Source organism: Lampetra fluviatilis, chromosome 55 (assembly GCF_964198595.1).
Source record: "Lampetra fluviatilis chromosome 55, kcLamFluv1.1, whole genome shotgun sequence".
Classification (NCBI taxonomy): Eukaryota; Metazoa; Chordata; class Hyperoartia; order Petromyzontiformes; family Petromyzontidae; genus Lampetra; species Lampetra fluviatilis.
In genome coordinates this window covers 1615894-1635227 of record NC_136329.1, presented here as the reverse complement: position 1 = coordinate 1635227, position 19334 = coordinate 1615894, and the positions used below count along the sequence as shown (strand labels likewise).

Here is a 19334-nt window from a genome sequence, read left to right as displayed (position 1 = left end):
GGCGACTGCCTCCAACTGCCCAGTAGCAGCGTCCTTCACGAGCCTCCTCCACAAAGGCCGATCTTGACACCGCTGGTACCAGTCATCGGCAAATTCCACATCCTCCTGTACTGCATCATTCCTTCTCTTCTCTAGCCCGTGCCGTGCCCGTTTAGCCACCACTATCTGGCCAAACAGAAGCTGCTTGGGCATGCGGTGGTTGAGCATGCGGGCTACATGACCCAGCCTGTCAGAGGAGCTCACTGATGGGACCGTGTCCAGATCTATCGAGGATTTGCGAGCTCCTCACACAATCCAGTCTGGTGAAAACAAGATGGATAGTAGGCAGGGTTGTCTGAGTGTTTCTAATTAGCAAAGATGTTCCATTAGAGCAGGGGTGGGGAACGTCCGGCCCACGGGCCGTATGAGGCCCGAGAAATCATTTGGTGTGGCCCTGCCAAGGCAACCGCAGGTAGGACACGAAATCCAATAAATCTAGGAGCAAACCTCGAAAAGCAGTTGAGAGTAGCAGCAACATCATCGATACCAGCTAACATCACCACACGCCTCGCCAAAGAGAAGCAGTTCCAGCCATCGCATTAGGGGCGAGTTGATTAAATGTTTGACCAAATATAACGGGCTAATTTTGAAGTTGATCATTTTGCGTGGCCCGCGAATGATGTTATATAAATATCCAAATGGCCCTTGGCAGGAAAGAGGTTCCCCAGTAGACAGACCAGGGGTAGCTGCCACATCGCATTACGCAGGTGATGAAAAGATAATGCCGGGCGACTGATCGGGAGAGAGAAACCGCTCCACACCTGCACTGTCACTCGTGGGCGGAGAGGTATTTGATGGCGTATAATGCCCAGGCAGGTGCTTCGTTTTGGAGCGGCTGAAGGAAAAGCCCCACCTCTTAGTGGCATGTTCAAGGTTAAGCGGCAGAATTTCCATCTCAGAGTGAGCAGATCATCAGCAAACACAACATGGTTGACCAATAGGGAGCCACCCCTTGACTGCACCCATGCATAGATCAGCCTCCCATTGTTTCTGTATCAGGTGGACATTCCTCTGGTAAAACAATGGATAGTTTCTCGAACTATGTGATCAAAATCGATGTTAAATTATGTGGGGAGCCAGATAACATCCCTGTCACACCCAAATGAGCAGGAAATGGCTCCGACTTCTGACCACGCAACTTTACCCGGGGCTCTTCTCACCATCATGAAGGTTCTTAATGATTGTGAGCAGAGAGTCAGGGACTCCGAAAGCACAAAAATAACCCAGAGCCCAGGCCTATCAATGGTATCATAGGTCTGGGCCATGTCGATAAAGCAGAGAGGTAGGTAGTGTTTAAAGTCCCTACACCCTTGCTACAGTAGACAAAGAGAATATGGCATCCGTGCAGGACCACCCCAGACTGAAACCACATTGGGGCTCCGCAAGCCTCTTCTCAGCGCTTCTGCAAAGGCGATGTTGAATAATCCTTGCCAGGACCTTTCCCAGCACACCGAGGAGTGAGATGCCCCTGCAGTTGTTACAATTTGTGTGGTCCCCCTTCTCAAAGCGGGGGTCACCAGGGCATCCGTCCAATCCTGCGGAACCTGTCCTGCGGTCCAGACTGTTGTCTTTGTCATTGAGGGCAGTCTGTGCACAAACGCCACCCTCCCTCAGCAGTTCGTCTTGGGGGATCATCTCTGTCCTGGTCGCAAGACTCCAGATCGCCTTTTGCACCTCAAAAGGTGCCACCATCGGCCAAACACTGGCAGAGAGCGGCTACCTCCTGCAGTATTTGAGGCACGGCAGCTCCCGGCAGGCTCAATATGTTATCTGAGCCGAGGGGGTCCCCCCCCCCCCCCCCAATAATTCCTCAACATCAATGCTCAGCAAGACGTGAAGACCATGGGGTTCTGGAAAAGTTCAATTTCTTGGTTCTTTCAGTAAAGTCACGTAGAAGGGAAATAATACAATATTTAAAATATTAAACAATACAATTCTCACGACGTTTCGACTGCAACACAAGCAATCATCATCAAGTGTGAAAACCACAGCAAGAAAACTAAAACTAAAGCGTTTATTTTACGAGCTAAGGCCCACTTAGCTACGTAGCTTTTTTATGAACTCACTCTGTCTGTTGTTGTATCCTCAAATCTTGTAACTAAATATTTACCCACTTTCCAATGTGGTATCGACTGCAAACTCATGTCATACCGATGACAATACTATATTCGATCATTAGAAATAAAAAAATATATATATTTTTAAACATTTTTTACATGTTATGTTTCGCCTTGGGTCTAATTGTCCACGCTCAACTGACGTTGGGCTGTAAATCACCACGGCCCCTTACGCTGTGGGCAAGCCTCAGGGCCACTTCCTGGAGTCGTGGAGTTCTGCCATTACTAGTACGGTACATTCCATTACAGCGTGTTTTTTAAAAAGTCTTTTTTGAAATATTACTTATTCAGAAGCGACCTGGCGTGGTTGGCAGTCCCTCGCTCAACAAAGTGGCTAATAATTGTCATCGTCGTCGCGAGGAATTTATAACCGCAGCCAAACACCCTGAACGCACGCTGCTGCTAAATGTGGAGGGAAACACCAGGGGACCCGGAGTAGAAAAAATCCGCGCGACCACGGGGAGAGAGACGCAAAATCCAACTATACAGCAGCAGGTGTCAGGGTCGGGATTCAAACCACGACCTCCTGTACACCAGGCGAGGTCGTTAACATCTCCTAGCCGCTGTGATGATGATGAGAGAGATACGCACACTCCAAACATACAGCAGCAGGCGTCAGGGTCGGGATTTAGCCCACGACCTCCTGTAGACCAGGCGAGGTCGTTAACATCTCCTAGCCACCGTGATGATGATGAGAGAGACACGCAAACTCCAAATATACAGCAGCAGGCGTCAGGGTCGGGATTCAAACCACGACCTCCTGTAGACCAGGCGAGGTCGTTAACATCTCCTAGCCACCGTGATGATGAGAGAGAGACACGCAAACTCCAAATATACAGCAGCAGGCGTCAGGGTCGGGATTCAAACCACGACCTCCTGTAGACCAGGCGAGGTCGTTAACATCTCCTAGCCACCGTGATGATGAGAGAGAGAGAGACACGCACACTCCAAATATACAGCAGCAGGCGTCTGGGTCGGGATCGAACCCACGACCTCCTGTATACCAGGCGAGGTAGTTAACATCTCCTAGCCACCGTGATGATGAGAGAGAGACACGCAAACTCCAAATATACAGCAGGCGTCAGGGTCGGGATTCAAACCACGACCTCCTGCACACCAGGCGAGGTAGTTAACATCTCCTAGCCGCCGTGATGATGAGAGAGAGAGACACGCACACTCCAAATATACAGCAGCAGGCGTCAGGGTCGGGATCGAACCCACGACCTCCTGCACACCAGGCGAGGTAGTTAACATCTCCTAGCCACCGTGATGATGATGAGAGAGACACGCAAACTCCAAATATACAGCAGCAGGCATCAGGGTCGGGATTCAGCCCACGATCTCCTGTATACCAGGCGAGGACGTTAACATCTCCTAGCCATTCACGGTGGCTATGAGATGTTAAGGTGCGGGGGGTGGGGGGGGGGGATTTAGATATTAGGGTTATGATAGTTTAATCAGAGGTAGCTAATTTATTTTTAATTAAATATCGTAAGTAATTATTAATTAATATTTGAAACAAAAGTTAGAAATTATGAAAAAAATAACAAAATGTTTTTTTCCCCTTTCTGGCAATAACACAGGGACAATGCATGCTTCATCAGAGCTGTTGATGAGCATGTTGGTTTGCATGTGTGGCCACAAGTCCGGTGTGTGTGGTGAATGCAGACCTAATGGTGCCTTGCAAAAATTATCAATTTGCAGTTTGAACATCTGAACACACAACTCCTGTTTGATTGCCAGAGATGGGTATGAAACATCATTCTGATATTTTCATAATTAGTTTGATGCAGGGAAAAAAAACGTCCCCACAAAAGGTCTTAACAAACTGGATTTGACGCTTTCGTGACTGCAATGATCCATACTCTTTGGTTCTTTCGGTAAAGTCACGTCGGTGAAAATAAATATAAAAAATAAAAATAAAGAATAAAACGAACTAAATTAAATCACGACGTTTCAGAAGCAACACAAAATTACCGTAGTAATTACTGCAGCAATTACTGTAGTAATTACTGCAGTAATTTTGTTCTTTGCTGTGGTTGTCCCACCTGATGACGGAAGCTTGTGTTGCTTCCGAAACGTCGTGATTTAATTTAGTTATTTTTCTTATTTATTTTTCTTCTTATTTTTTCTTCTTCTTTCACCTACGTGACTTTACCGAAAGAACCAAAGAGTATATAAACAAACGTCGCTACCGTCCGGACCGACTCTGCGTTTGCATCACGGCCAACGCGGGGACCATTTGCCGGAGCCGGGCGGTGCCACAGCTGCTTGCTGCTGCTGGCGCTGGTGGTGGTGGTGGCGGTGGCGCTGGTGGTGGCGGTGGTGGTGGTGGCGGCGGTGGTGGTGGTGGCGGCGGTGGTGGTTACTAGGCCGCACCACTGTCCTAGGCCATGATGGGTGTGGCGATGCAAACATATTACACTATGAGACCTCCTTTACCAGTGGCAAAATATAGTAATAGGTTTTTACCCTTTCAACTGGTACAAAAACTGACACCTTTATACAAGGCATCATGTTTGCAATAACCAGTTGAAAGGATAAAAACCTATTACTATATTTTGCCACTGGTAAAGGAGGTCTCATAGTGTAAATGCTTACCCCGAGCTATCAATACGCCTTTTGGAGTCATCTGGTCCAACACCAATGGAGACTAGGCTCTAAGAAAAGCTGTCTCGGGTGTGGACCAATCAACTTCAAGGACAATGCATATCATTATCATCATCAGAGTTATTTCTTTATGTTTGCATTTTGACTGCTTGTGTTGTGGTTATTGCAAACATGATGCCTTGTATAAAGGTGTCAGTTTTTGTACCAGTTGAAAGGGTAAAAACCTATTACTATACTGCAAATATATTAGTTATGGCATTGGATGTTGAACCTATTGAACCCCCGCTAAATACGGTCGATAAAAAACAAAGCCAAGACGCATGGGCGAGTTGATGCGTCTCCTGTTCCTACGCTCTATGGGAACCGTGCGGTGCGATTTACGACGATCCCATCTACGACCACGGGGGTTGTGATGACGGAATAACCAGGCAATGCCTGAATATTGCTGTCATAGCGGAATTAAAACAACCGTTCTATGGAGTCTCTTTTGCTACCCCAATCACCGATTGTGATGGTGTCTTTGGCTGAGAGAATTCCCCCCCCTCCCCCCAAGACCTCGTAGAAATGCTCTGCAAACCTGGAAGTCGGAGATCGGATCGCCGTTCTATCCCTGAAGGATGGTGACAGGCGTGGTGGTGCAAAGCTACTTCTCTGATGGAGTTAAAGAGTGATTTGCAGTCGCGCGTGACGGCGGTAGTTTCCATCGCAAGCAACCCGCGACCACCACTCATCCTTGCAGCGACGCACCGCTCTCCAAAACCTCTGAATAAAGGCTGTGGTAAACCTCTGTTTTCGGCTAACTCCTCGTTAGCCGAGGTCTCTGGAGAGGTCTGGACTGTGTACCCAATGCAGCCATTGCAGCTGCATGAGCCACAGTCCTGAACCTTACCCATGACCACCATCACTATCATTACCAGCACCACCATCACGACCGCCATAACCACCACCACCATCATCACCATCAACATCAGCTGCATGAGCCAGTCCGGAACCTCACCCATTTCCCCTTGGCACCAAGAGGAGGAGGGGGGGGACGATGCCAACCCCAGCTGCAATCAATAATTACATTTTCACTTGCAGCCTTCATCAGCGGTGATCCCAAACCAGGCTGCTGTGGGTTTCAATGGGGTCCTAGATGGACGCCCGCCACCACAGTGGAGGAATGGCAGCATTTCTCTCATCGATAACAAGTCAATGGTCAGTGGGCAGATGAGCTCAATGGTATGTCCCGGTGTCAAGGACATGGGCCCTCAATCCCCCCCTCAATCACGAATCCAGCAGATGTTCTTGCCGGAACAGCGTGCTGATAATTGCAAGCCAAATTGTCTGCACATAAGTCCAACAACCTAATACCCAAACTAGATTGGAAGTGTTCGTGTCTGCAGGGATCCATACTCTTTGGTTCTTTCGGTAAAGTCACGTGGGTAGAAAATAAAATAAATTAAATCACGACGTTTCGATTGCAACACAAGCAATCATCATCAGGCGGGAAAACCACAGCAAGAAAACTTTGCAGTCGCGCGTGACGGAGGTAGTTTCCATCTAACACCTTTGTTATTGTGCTGATTTCGCCCAACTCTTCCAATCATTCTGGCCCAGGTGTCTGTCAATTGCCCACTCGGGCATTACAGCCACCTAGCAAGATGACGATCTCAAGGGGGCACTTTTGCTAGTATCTTGGACAGCAGTTCATAGAAGGCATCTGACTCACCAGCCTTGCCTGCATTCCTCCATTGATGTTCATCTTCTACGGGGGCGTAAAAGCCGCCACCACCAGCATTCGTCACCTCCCGTTGATGGGGAGGCGAGCCCTCAGTAGCCTGGGACTCACAGCTTCGCACACCTGACTGTCACGCTCCCATGACAATTGTATTGTTCAGAAGCGGAGCCCCTCCCTGTTGTTTAGCAGTTTCCTGCATCGAGCGGAGCACTGTCCACCCCTCATGGTGACCGCAGCCAGAACCGCTCCACCGAACCTCCTGGATTCCACAGGGGCCCATGCCATACCAGTTCAGCTCCTCCGTAACGAGCGTTCTCACATTTCATGTGGCCACTCGCAGCAGTTTCCTGCTGCTTCTAGAGGAATCACCGAGAGGCGGGGGACAAAGTTGGGCTCTGGAAAAATTGGGGTTTGACCAGAAGATGTCATAGACGCCTGTGTCCCCCCCCCCCCGCGGGATCACCGACAAAAGCTCACTAGTTTTTCTGTAGCTGTTCCACCTGATGACGGAAGCTTGTGTTGCCTCCGAAACGTCGTGATTTAATTTAGTTGTTTAATTTTTTTTTTCACCTACGTGACTTTACCGAAAGAACCAAATAGTTTGGATCTTTTCAGTCATGAAAACTTCAAATCTAGAATCGACAAAATCTTTTCACACGTTTTGCTGGGGTCTGTGAGGTTGCCTTCCGCAGGGTGTTGTGGGACAGCGCTGGAGGTGATATTTATGATGCTGATATCTCGAGTTCAGGAGTTCTTGGAGGTGATCATCCACCGTTCTACGAGTGGTGGTACCGTCTTTGAGCAGCGCCGTTCCATCCCGAGATCTCGATTACTATTTACACTATTTTTGCATTTTACCAGGTAAGGTCCACTGAGCTATGTAGCTCTGACCATAAACGATAGCTCAACGAAGTGGCTTATCACGTGGAAAGTTATAGCCGCAGACAAACGCCTGAAATACAAGATTCTAAATGAGAGGGGGGGGGGAACCAGAGGACCCAGAGAAAAATCCACGTGACCATGGGGAGAGAGACACGCAAACTCCAAATATACAGCAGCAGGCGTCAGGGTCGGGATCGAACCCATGACCTCCTGCATACCAGGCGAGGGAGTTAACATCTCCTAGCCACCACGATGATGATGATGAGAGAGACACGCAAACTTCAAATATACAGCCGCAGGCGTCAGGGTCGGGATCGAACCCACGACCTCCTGCGTACCAGGCGAGGTAGTTAACATCTCATAGCCACTGTGACGAGTTGTTTTGGTGTGTTCATGGTGGTTAATTGGGAAGTACAAGAGGCACACACAGACACATCACCACCACCACCACAAACACCACCACAACCTCCACCACTATCAAAAGCACCATAGCCATCATCACCATCATCATAATCTGCACCATCACCTCTACCACCAAAGACAAAGATCCCCCACATAGTCTCAACAGACCGTTGGGGCAAGTGCTGTTAGCGAGAACCTAACATCCACCACCACCATCCAATACCACTAAGTGGTGGTGACATCACCACAGGGCTTGTGCCAGGCCAGGTGCACTTTGAGGGCACATGAAGTGTTCAAGGCTCACTGCTGGCAGGAGGTCAGGCGCCATGCGTTGACCGACTGAGATGTCTGGCAGATGCACCACCACCACCATCACCACCACCACCATCAATCACCACCACCACCAATCCCCACCACCACCATCAATCACCACCACCACCATCAATCACCACCACCACCATCACCACCATCACCACAACCTCCACCACCATCACCTCCACCACCACCATCACCACCCCTTTCTCACCCGCGGCCTCCTGCTGGTGATGTTGTTGTTGTTGATGATGTTGTTGACGTCATCCGAGCTGGATTTGGAGCGGAGGGTGGTGGTTGCGATCGTGGTGGTTGCGGTCAGGGCCGCCCCCCTGCGGGCGCGAGAGTAGCTGGTGGTGGTGGTGGTGGTGGCTCCGCCGGCGGCGGTGGTGGTGGTGGTAACGGTGGAGGACGCCGGCTGCGAGTCGTAGAGGCGGCGGATGTCGTTAAAGGTTCGCGGGCCGGCGTCGTCGTGTCCACGGCGCTCAAAGAACCTGAGCGGCCACAGCGATCGACACCGTCGGCGTTACACGGCGCAACGGCAACATCAACACCGTCGACGTGCGTACGTGCGTTGGGACCTCTTTCACACCGTACGTAGACGACGGCGCTAATCAGAGGTGCTAAGGCGTCCAAGCCGCGGAGATCCGCCGTTCCAATCCGGGCGTTGTCGTTTTTGTTTGTTTGCTCAAACAACCTCGACGGCCACAGGGAATGACCATTGTCAACGTGACGAATCGCACATCAACAACATCAACAACATCAACAACATCAACATCAACAACATCAACAACATCAACAACATCAACAACATCAACAGCATCAACAACATCAACAACATCAACAACATCAACAACATCATCAACAACAACAACAACATCAACAACATCAACATCATCAACATCAACAACATAATCAACATCAACAACATCAACAACAATATCAACAACATCAACAACATCATCATCAACATCAACAACATCAACATCAACAACATCAACAACATAATCAACATCAACAACATCAACAACATCAACAACATCATCAACAACATCAACAACAACATCAACAACATCAACAACATAATCAACATCAACAACATCAACAACATCAACAACATCATCAACAACATCAACAACATCAACATCAACAACATCAACAACATCAACAACATAATCAACATCAACAACATCAACAACAATATCAACAACATCAACAACATCAACAACATCATCAACAACATCAACAACAACATCAACAACATAATCAACATAATCAACATCAACAACATCAACAACAACATCAACAACATCAACATCATCAACAACATCAACAACATCAACATCAACAACATCAACATCAACAACATCAACAACATCAACAACATAATCAACATCAACAACATCAACAACAATATCAACAACATCAACAACATCATCATCAACATCAACAACATCAACATCAACAACATCAACAACATCAACAACATAATCAACATCAACAACATCAACAACATCAACAACATCAACAACTACATCAACAACATCAACAACATAATCAACATCAACAACATCAACAACAACATCAACAACATCAACAACATCAACAACATCAACATCAACAACATCAACATCATCAACATCAACAACATCAACATCAACAACATCAACATCAACAACATAATCAACATCAACAACATCAACAACATCAACAACATCATCAACAACATCAACAACATCAACATCAACAACATCAACAACATCAACAACATCAACAACAACATCAACAACATCAACAACATCAACAACAACATCAACATCAACATCATCAACAACATCAATAACATCAACAACATCAACAACAACATCAACAACATCAACAACATCAACAACATCAAGGTATGTACGTGCGTTGAACTTCTTACGATGGGCCACTTTGTTGAGATATCATTTGTGGTAGCCAGGTTACTTCTGAAAACTAAGTTGATACCCGAGTGGGAATCTAGATTCGAAGTTTCCGTGACTACAGAGATCCATCCTTTTTGGTTCTTTCGGTAAAGTCACGTGGGGTAGAAAATAATATAAATTAAATCACGACGTTTCGAGCGCAACACAAGCAATCATCATCAGGTGGGGAAACCACAGCAAGACAATTTTTTTGCTGAAGTGGGAGAGAGATGCCGTGTTAAGATGTTATATAGGTAAGGGAGGGGGGAGAGGCAAGGGAGGGGGGTAGGGGGAGGGGAGCGTTGCGTGGACGCTTTGAGGGAGACGTGAAGTTGGCGGGGCTGGAAGTGGGAGGCTGAGAGAGCTGGGGATGCACGGGGGGGGGGGGATGCAACAACAACGCCACTGCAGCAGCAATGCCAATGAAGCCAACAGCGCCAATGCAGCAGCAATGCCAATGGGCTTTGCCTGGTAGGACGGGGATGGTTTGGTTGTATTTGAATGTGTCTGGGTGATTTGTTTACATTTCTTGTACTTTGCACTCTTATCGTATTGTTGTTGTTGTTGTGATGTTATTACACCCAAGCCCCAACTGGACATCTGTAGTTCATCGGAATCCTCCTCCAGTCTCAACACAAATTCTGAATTCTCCGATTCCGTTTTCGGGTTTCAGATGAAACCGATTTGGGTCCTCGAGTGGCGTGGTTGGCAGTCCCTCAGCCATGAGGATGTCACACCTTCCACAGGCGGTTTGTCACATGACCACGAGCAGAGACAACGTGCAAACTCCAAATATACAGCAGCAGGCGTCAGGGTCGGGGTCGAACCCACGACCCCTGTATACCGGGCCAGGCGGTTAACATCTCCTGGCCACCGCGGTGCCCAAATCACACAGTGTGCCCCCCCTCCGCCCCCCGTGGCTGCAGATGCCTGGCCACGAGATCATGTCCGCTGTACCCCTGAACGGGCTGACCCCACATTGGGAAAACCGGAGGAACCAAAGGGAGAATATGCAAACTCCAAATATACAGGCGGCTAGGGCTGGGGTCGAACCCACAACCTCCTGTATACCAGAAGAGGGAGTTGACATCTAGCCACCGTGGAGGGGCAGCTGCTCCTTGCAGTGCTCGGTCCACTCCCAGACATCTGTGCAAAAAGAGCTTCACAGATCATCGGATTCCTCCTCGATCGTGGCTCTGGTTGCGCTGAATAGACGACACGTCGTCGGGGCTGTCGGTTCGTTGAGGCACCACAGCAACACCAGCAGGGTCAGCCCCGCTGTCTTGGGGAAACGGGTTTCTGTTGCCCCAAGACATCAAGGAAATGCTCAGCAAACCCGCCAACCTGCTCTTGGAGGTCCAAGATCAGATCACCGTTCTTGCCCTGAAGGATGTTGAGAGGTGTGGTGCTGAAAGTCACTTCTTGATGGTGTTACAGCATGCTACTGAGTCAGTTTCCATTTCCTCAACAACTCGTAAGCACCACTCATCGTTACGGCACGGAACGGCTCTCCGAACCTCCAAACCTCCGAGCGAAGGCTGCGGCAAGCCTCCTCGTTCTTGGACGTGGGATGTTGTCAGCAGTGGGAGTGGACCTGCCGTTTACTTTAACCAGCCGGAACACTTCCTCCGTGAGCTAGAGTTTCTGGGGAGGTCTGGACTGCGTACTTAATGCAGCTATAGCAGCCGCATGAGTCACAGTCCTGAACCTCACCCATTTCCCCTCGGTGTCAGGAGGGGATGCCAACTCCACTTCCAAGCGATGATGAAATTCTTGCTTGTAACCTTCATCAGCAAGCCGAGACCAGGCCACTGTGGGTTTGAGTGGGGTCCTTGATGGATGCTTGCCACCACAGTGAAAATATGGTAGGCGCATCTTTCAAATGACAAGCCGATGCTCAGTAAAAAAATCAACTCCATAGTAGATCCTGGTTTCAAGGACGTGGGCCCGCATTCGCTATTCCGCAACTTTCTAGTCCAGCAGATGTTCTTGCTTGGAACCGGCATGCATCAATGATGTTGTGTGGATGTGCCGATGTGAAACCAGTGTGGTGGTGATTGCAAGCCCCATGGGCTTCACAGAAGTTGAGCAGCCTCCTGTTGTTATTGAGCTGATCTCACCCATGCCTTCCAATCACTCCAGACCCAATAGGGCATTAAAATCTGACTCATCAGCCTTGCCTGCATCCCTCCACTGATGTTCATCTTCTGTGCGGGTGTAAGCGACCACCACTATCCCTCTCTTCCCATTGACGGGGAGGCGAGTCCACAGTATCCTGGGAGTCACAACTGATTGTATGTGCTCTCCAAGGCGGAAGGAGCCCCCCCCCCCCCCCCCCCCCCGAGGCTGCTTCTGTATCCCATGTATTTTAAACCATTTTGTTTTTCTTAAGAGCTATTTTATATTTATTAAACGCCTATTATTCACCCTTCCTTGATTTTAACATCGTAGATGCTTTGCATTTTTTAAATGAGATTTAGGTTAGTTTTACATTTGTCACTGGGCCTACCTATGCCCTGTGGCCCTTCGACTTGCCAGTGCTACTGCTCTCAGGAAAGCTGTGAGCTGCTGCTGCTCCCTGGATCTGCCTGAGCTGCACCTTGATTCAAACCCAGTTCATCTCATCTCTTGATTGGTGCTTCAGTATTAACCACGATCTGATTGTCCTAGCACTACAACCAGCTTGTCTTGTCTAAGCTAAGCTTGTCTCATCACCTGATTGGCACAACAGGACGACCACCCGCATGTTCCTGCTCATGACTAACCCCCTGCGGCCCGCACCCAGCTTTCCCGAGCTGAAGCTCAGCCTCCTTCATCCTGGAGTGGATGCGGCGGCAGTGCTACCGTAGTGGCACAGCGCCGACTGCTGTCCAGCAGCGGCAACTGCGGTGGACAGTTTGCGCTCACGCCGTCGAGCATGTACACGGCTGTGTGCCGGCAGGGCGGAGGAACTGGGGCAAGGGTAATGGAAGACCTCATCGGGAGGCCCCTGGAAGCCTCTGGTGGGTTCGAGAAGGGAGGCGCGGCCAGGGCGGAGCCAGGGCGGAGCCAGGGCGGAGCCAGGACAGAGTGAGGGTGGAGCCAGGAGGCCGCGCCGAGTAGAATAAAAGCAGCGGAAAGTGGGAGCTCTGGGCTGCCGGTTCTGGGAGTGGACTCGTCTCGTCGTCGCTGTCATCTTCGCCGCCTTCGCACGATAATTGTGCGGCCAGACAGGAGTTGGCCGTCTCGGTCGACGCCGTCTAGGCCGGGCTGTACTCCAAATGAGTGTGTGCGCCACGCACACACAACGAGGAGGACACGACACTACTATTACTGCCTGTCCAACTAGCCACTGCACCAGCCCATCTCGGCCTGTGGCCTGCTCATTGTGGCTTGTGTCCAGTCCATCGTGGTGAAGCTCAATTTGTCTCATCATCTGGGCTTCTGGTGTATGACCAACACCAGGGAGGCATGAGCCGTGTTAAGGCGTTGCAACTCAAGCATATAGCGGTTTACACCCTTTCACGTATACTTCAGTGTTTTGAGTCTTGCCTCTCTGGTGACTTATGTACTACTAAATTCATGACCTTAGGAGCCTCTGTCCCCTTCACACTGACACTTTTCAGGTGGACTAGTGGATGGAAGAGGCCTGTGGTCAGGTTGAAATCTGGGAGCCAGTTAGGATTGATGGTTCCAATTCATTGTCTACCCGTAAGATTCGGTAGTCTCACGTCTACATCGGACTCTCAGATCCTTCCCCGTTGGCCTTGGGTTATAATAAATATACCAAACCGACGTTCCACTGAGCTGCAAAATAGAGGTATTAGGAGTAAGAAAGAGCCTTTACTGAAGCTCATGCCCACGAATGCCAGGTCGGTCACGCGATGTGCCCCTTTAGTACGTGACAACATTGCTATGGGCTGTCCCCATCGAGCTTTTATTACCAAAACCTGGCTTCGACTGGGAATCGACCAACCTTTGGCTTATTTAGTCCCAGATAGGTAATCAAGATTGCACATTCCCAGACCAAATAAACGGACAGGTGGCGGTGATCTTTCAGACCGGTTATATCTGTGCGATGTGCCCTGGTCCCAAAGTTGGGTCATTTGAATACATGGTCGTGCATTGCCCCCTGAATGAGAACCAGGGCCTGCATCTCACCCTGGTTTATAGACCACCTCGATGCAAAGGTGATTTTACGTATCAGCTGTCTGAGGTGATCTCGCCCTTCTTCCTGTAATTCCATCACAGAATTGTGCTGGGAGATTTCAACACATGGATGGATGACCCATCTGATAGTTTGGCTCCAGACCTTTTGGATACCATGGCTTCCATGGGATTTATTCAGTTTATATAGGTCCAGTGCATGATCACGGCCACACGGTTAACCTAGTATTCAACCAAGGGGTCTCAATTGGCGCCATTAAATTTCCGTGCGCATTATGGACTGATCACACGGTGATCCACGCTGAGTTCAAGGGTCTCCCCACCCCTCTCCAACATTCTGGGGGACTTCAGGGAAGCTGGGTTCGGCCCAAAAGGCTAACGGCCCCTCCTGGATTTTCTGTTGCCTTGTCGGCCCACATTTCGTCTTACTGTGACAGTGGTACCATCAACGATTGGTTATAGAAGTTAATTTTAGTGCTCTGATATGCTATCGACGACCTTGCTCCTTGCCACTGTCTTCATGCTAAAGTTACCACGAGCACCAGAGACCTCAGAGCCCTGAAAGTAGAACTTAGGAAAATGGAACGATGCTGGCGCAGATCAACTCTACGAGCCTGTTAACGGGCTAACACGCGGGCTATCTTCATGGCGACGAAAAAGTACGTCGCCTTGAGGATTGACTCGGCAAGGAACCTGTCCCCTGAAGAGGTGTTCAGGATGGTCAACAGTTTAATTCACCCAAACTGTCCGTCGATAAAGGTTGCGCCTTCTGAAGAGTGCTGCAAAGATTTCCATCAGTTCTTTGCTAGTAAGATCAATCGCATTAGAGAGGGCATCTGCCCAGCAATTAGTCCTGATCCTAGATTGGACCTAAGGGCTCCTCTCATCTTTGAGAGGTTTTTTTCACCAGTCCTGCCTGCAGACCTCATCCAGACTACTGTGATGATGAAATAGACCACATGAGTTGAGTCGTACGCCTTTTGGCGTCATCTGGTCCAACCCCAATGGAGACTAGGCTCTAAGAAAAGCTGTCTCGGGTGTGGACCAATCAACTTCCAGGAGAGTGCATATCATTATCATTATCAGAGTTGTTTCTTTTTGTTTTCATTTTGATTGCTTGTTTTGTGGTTATTGCAAACATGATGCCTTGTATAAAGGTGTCAGTTTTTGTACCAGTTGAAAGGGTAAAAACCTATTACCACTGGACCACCTGTGATTTAGATCCCTATTCCTCTTGGATTCTTCAGGACGCCTTTGAGCCAGTGATCCCGATAGTGACCAAATTGGTCAACTTTTACCTTTCAGAAACGGCACTGGATGTTGATATCCTGGCGATCAATCACCCGATATTCAATCTTCCCTCTTTAGGGAAGATTGTCGAATGGGTGGCCTCCTCCCAGTTGGAGTTGTGTCTGGAGGCCGAGGCCGCGTGCTTCTTTGATGTCACTCAATCATGCTTCAGGGCCCATCATGGAACTGAGTCCGCCTTGGTTTGCGTGACAATCTCCTCGTGGCGATGGACCGGGGCTGTCTTTCAGCCCTTGTTAAGTTCGACCTGTTAGCTGCCTTTGATACAATTGATCATGAGGTTTTATTGCGGCACCTACGGGGCCTGGCAGGAATCGGAGGCACCGCCTTCCAGCGGATTGGATCTTTCCGGCAAGGCAGGGCCAGAGGTCGCAACCGGGTACCCGATACCCGTACCCTACCCGATACCCGGCTACCCGTACCCGGCCGGGTACAGGGTACGGGTACGGGTAGGCCGTGAGTCACTGGTGAGTAACCGTTTGTCACTCATTTCGGGTAGGGTACGGGTACGGGTAGGGAACGGGTACCCGTACCCGGCCGGGTACGGGTACAGGTACCCATTTACGACCCTGGGGCGGCCGGGTACAGGTACGGGTAAGGAATCAAAACCCTTTTGAGACCTCTGGGCAGGACCTAGCAGGTGGCCTTGGGTCCCCACATGTCCCCTGTTGGACCCTCCCCTTACGGTATCCCTCAGGGGTCAGTCTTATCTCCCCTTTTATTCAATGTCTATGTTAGGCCGCTTGGAGCTATCATCCGGAGGCACGGGTTACAATGCCATCAGTACGCCAATAACACCCAGATATACGTCTCCTTTCCAGGTGGCCAAGATGCAGCCCTCGCCTGCTTAATAGACTGCCTGGCGGAGGTGCAGCAAAACTGACCAGACGCTGCTGATGATTTTGGGGTCAGAGAGCCGGCTGAAGATGGGACAGGGGGAGTACCTCCATTAATTAATGGAGTCCGCCCTCTCCCTGTAAAAATGGTGCACAACCTCGGTGTACTGTTCGGTCTCAGCTTCACCATGCGCACTCAGGTTGCAGCTGTGGTCAAAGCGGGGCTTCATCACCGGAGAGTGCTCAGAGGGCTGTGCCCCCTCTTATCCGCTCGTGATCTCGAAACACCGATTAATGCTCTGTATGCCGAGCTGACTTGTGGACTGGTTTGCAAACTGCAGCAAATGTAGAATGCGGCTTCCCGCATATTTAGATGTGTTAGCCGTTTCGAGCACATAAAACCCATCCTCCGTGATCTGCAATGGCTACCAGTCAGCTATCGCATACAATTTAAGTGAGCTGTACTAATAATAATAATAATTCAATTTGTAACGCGCGCAAATTTGCGGACGTAATGACCGCAACTCAGAGGCGCGGAGCCGAGCTCAGAGTCGCTCGAAAGCATGATTGTAGAGCTGAGTTTTTAAGTCTCTCTTGAAGGAGGCGCATAGACGTGACCATCCTGGATCTTGGTATCAAGAGGAGGTCGTGAGTCGCGCTGCGCAGGCATTTGCCGTGTGCTGAGCTGCAAGTCGTCAATAATGAAGAAAGGTACAGCGGGCAGGCAGATGTGAAGGCATGGTGGCAGAGGCAGGCGGTCTTGTATGTGACCCTACTGGCGATGGGTAGCCAGTTGAGAGCGCGGAGACAGGGGAGTGAGTCGAGACGGGGATGAGTGTGGGCAATGACGACGCGTGCTAGGTTGTTTTGTAGTCTTTGAATTTTCTTTAGGTTGCCAGTGGAGGTCCGGACTAGGACGGAGTCGCGATGGTCAAGGCAAGACCCAACTATGCAACATGCCAATGTGTTGGCAATTTCAGTAGAGATGAGAGGACGTAGGTGTCTGAGAGCCTTCAGGTGAAAGTTACATGACCTGATGATACAGTTGGTTTGACGGTCGAAGGATAAAGTTGAATCTAGGATGACACTGAGGTAGCTGAAGTGGTCGGTGAACCTGATGCTGTGACCTGAAAATGTGTATGTGTGTTGAATTGAGACGTTGCTTGGTACCTAACATGATGGCCACTGACTTTTTCGGATTAAGGGCTAGGTTGTGTGTAGTGAACCACTGTTGCACGGCGGTGGTACATTCCGAGAGCCTCTCGAATCCAGATGCATTGCTGGAATCGATGGCAGTGAATAGAATAGTGTCATCCGCGTATGAGTGATGCTTAACACCGAAGCTTGCGATGAGCCGGCCGATCGGGGAAGTGTAGGCTGTGACGAGCAGAAGGGACCTAGTACAGAGCCCTGGGGAACCCCGCATAATGCTATTGTTTCAGGCGATGTGGACATGCCCACCCTGACTGAAGATTGGCGGTCAGAAAGGTACAAAACTATCGACTAGAGTGCTGAGCCGCATATACCGAAGTCGGATTTTAGGAGGGAAGTAAGGAGCGAATGGTTGATGGTGTCGAAGGCTGACGAAATGTCCAGACTTACAAGTGCAACAGTTGAGCCGGAATCAATGATCGTTAAAATGTCATCGAGCACTCTGGTGAGTGCTGTTTCTGTGGAATAGTTTTGACAGTGAGCTGACTGGAAGCAGCAGTAGTTTGCGGAGGAGGTGATGTGTGGTTTTAGCTGGGCGAGGGCTAGTCGTTCAAGGAGTTTAGAGAGGTTCGAGAGGTTAGTGATGGGACGATAACTAGATGGGTCATCCGGGTCGAGACTTGGTTTCTTCAACAAGGGAGAAACCAGGCCAGGTTTGAGGTTGGACGGAAAACACCCCATGGAGAATCAGGCATTTGCGATGTTCCTGATCATGATGGCGAGTTCCGGGGCACATTGCTTGAACAAGGAACCTGGGAGCACATCGAGTGGACTTCAATTGAAGTGATTCAATTAAAGAGAAAACGTCTTTTGCAAACATGATTTATAAAGCTCAAAATGGCCTTGGCCCTCGGTACCTGCAGTCCCTTCAGGCCCCCAGACGTCCGGTAGATACATAGCTTGAACTCCTCCAGCCCTGCTAGCTCAACCCACAAGTTGTCATTCTACGCTAGTTGGTAGCAGGGCCTTCTCAAGTGTGGCGCCTGAGATCTTTTTCTTGAGTGTGTCCTCTCATTTTTATCTTTTTAGATGTGTCGTGATTTTACAGGTAGGACTCATTTTGTTTAATTTATACTGTAAAGTATTGCGATACCTTGTTTAGCGAGGGTGAGTTCTTACTAAAAAAAATAATATAACGACTTAATGAACAACTTCCCACACTCTGCCTCCATACTCCCACGCCCCTTTTATTCTTTAGTTCAAATGAAGACCCACTCCCTGTTCTTTGGCAGCTTTCTGCCCTGAGTAACAACTGAAGCCAGAACCGGTCCACCGGACCTGCTGAATACCAGAGGTCCAAGGGTACCAGTCCAGCTCCCGACATAAGAATGGAAGCCTCTCCTCCGTAGTGACCCACAGACTCACAAACACAACACACAGAGACCCATAGACTCACCACACAGAGACCCACATACTAACTACACAGAGTAACAGACTCATCACACAGAGACCCACAGACTCACCACACACAAACCCACAGACTCACTACACAGACTCACAGACTCACCACACAGAGATCCACAGACTCACCACACAAAGAACCACAGACTCACTACACAGAGACCCACAGACTCATCACACAGAGACCCACAGACTCACCACACAGAGACCCACAGACTCACCACCACGGCCTGCCCCTCCCCCCAAGGGCCACGTACCTGGCGGTGTCCCCCGTCCTCCTCCAGTCGTCCGCGCGTCTCGTCCCCTCTCCCGCTCCTCCCACGGCGCTCAAATCCTCGTAGCTCTTCCCGAGCCGCGAGGGAACATCTCCGACTCTCCTGCTGGCGGACCCCTTCCAGGGGCG

At 49.6% G+C, this 19334-nt stretch overlaps 1 long non-coding RNA gene across 1 annotated transcript in view; it reads right to left on the bottom strand.

Annotated features, from left to right (window-relative positions):
• The window catches only part of LOC144949991 (uncharacterized), a 36179-nt gene extending 16857 nt beyond the window's left edge, over positions 1–19322 (bottom strand). Inside the window, exons 1-2 of the long non-coding RNA XR_013640333.1 lie at positions 19189–19322; positions 8297–8576 (exon numbers count right to left, since the gene is read on the bottom strand). This is a non-coding gene — a long non-coding RNA (uncharacterized LOC144949991). The remainder of the gene's footprint in view (positions 1–8296; positions 8577–19188) is intronic.
• Between the last annotated feature and the right edge of the window lie 12 nt (positions 19323–19334).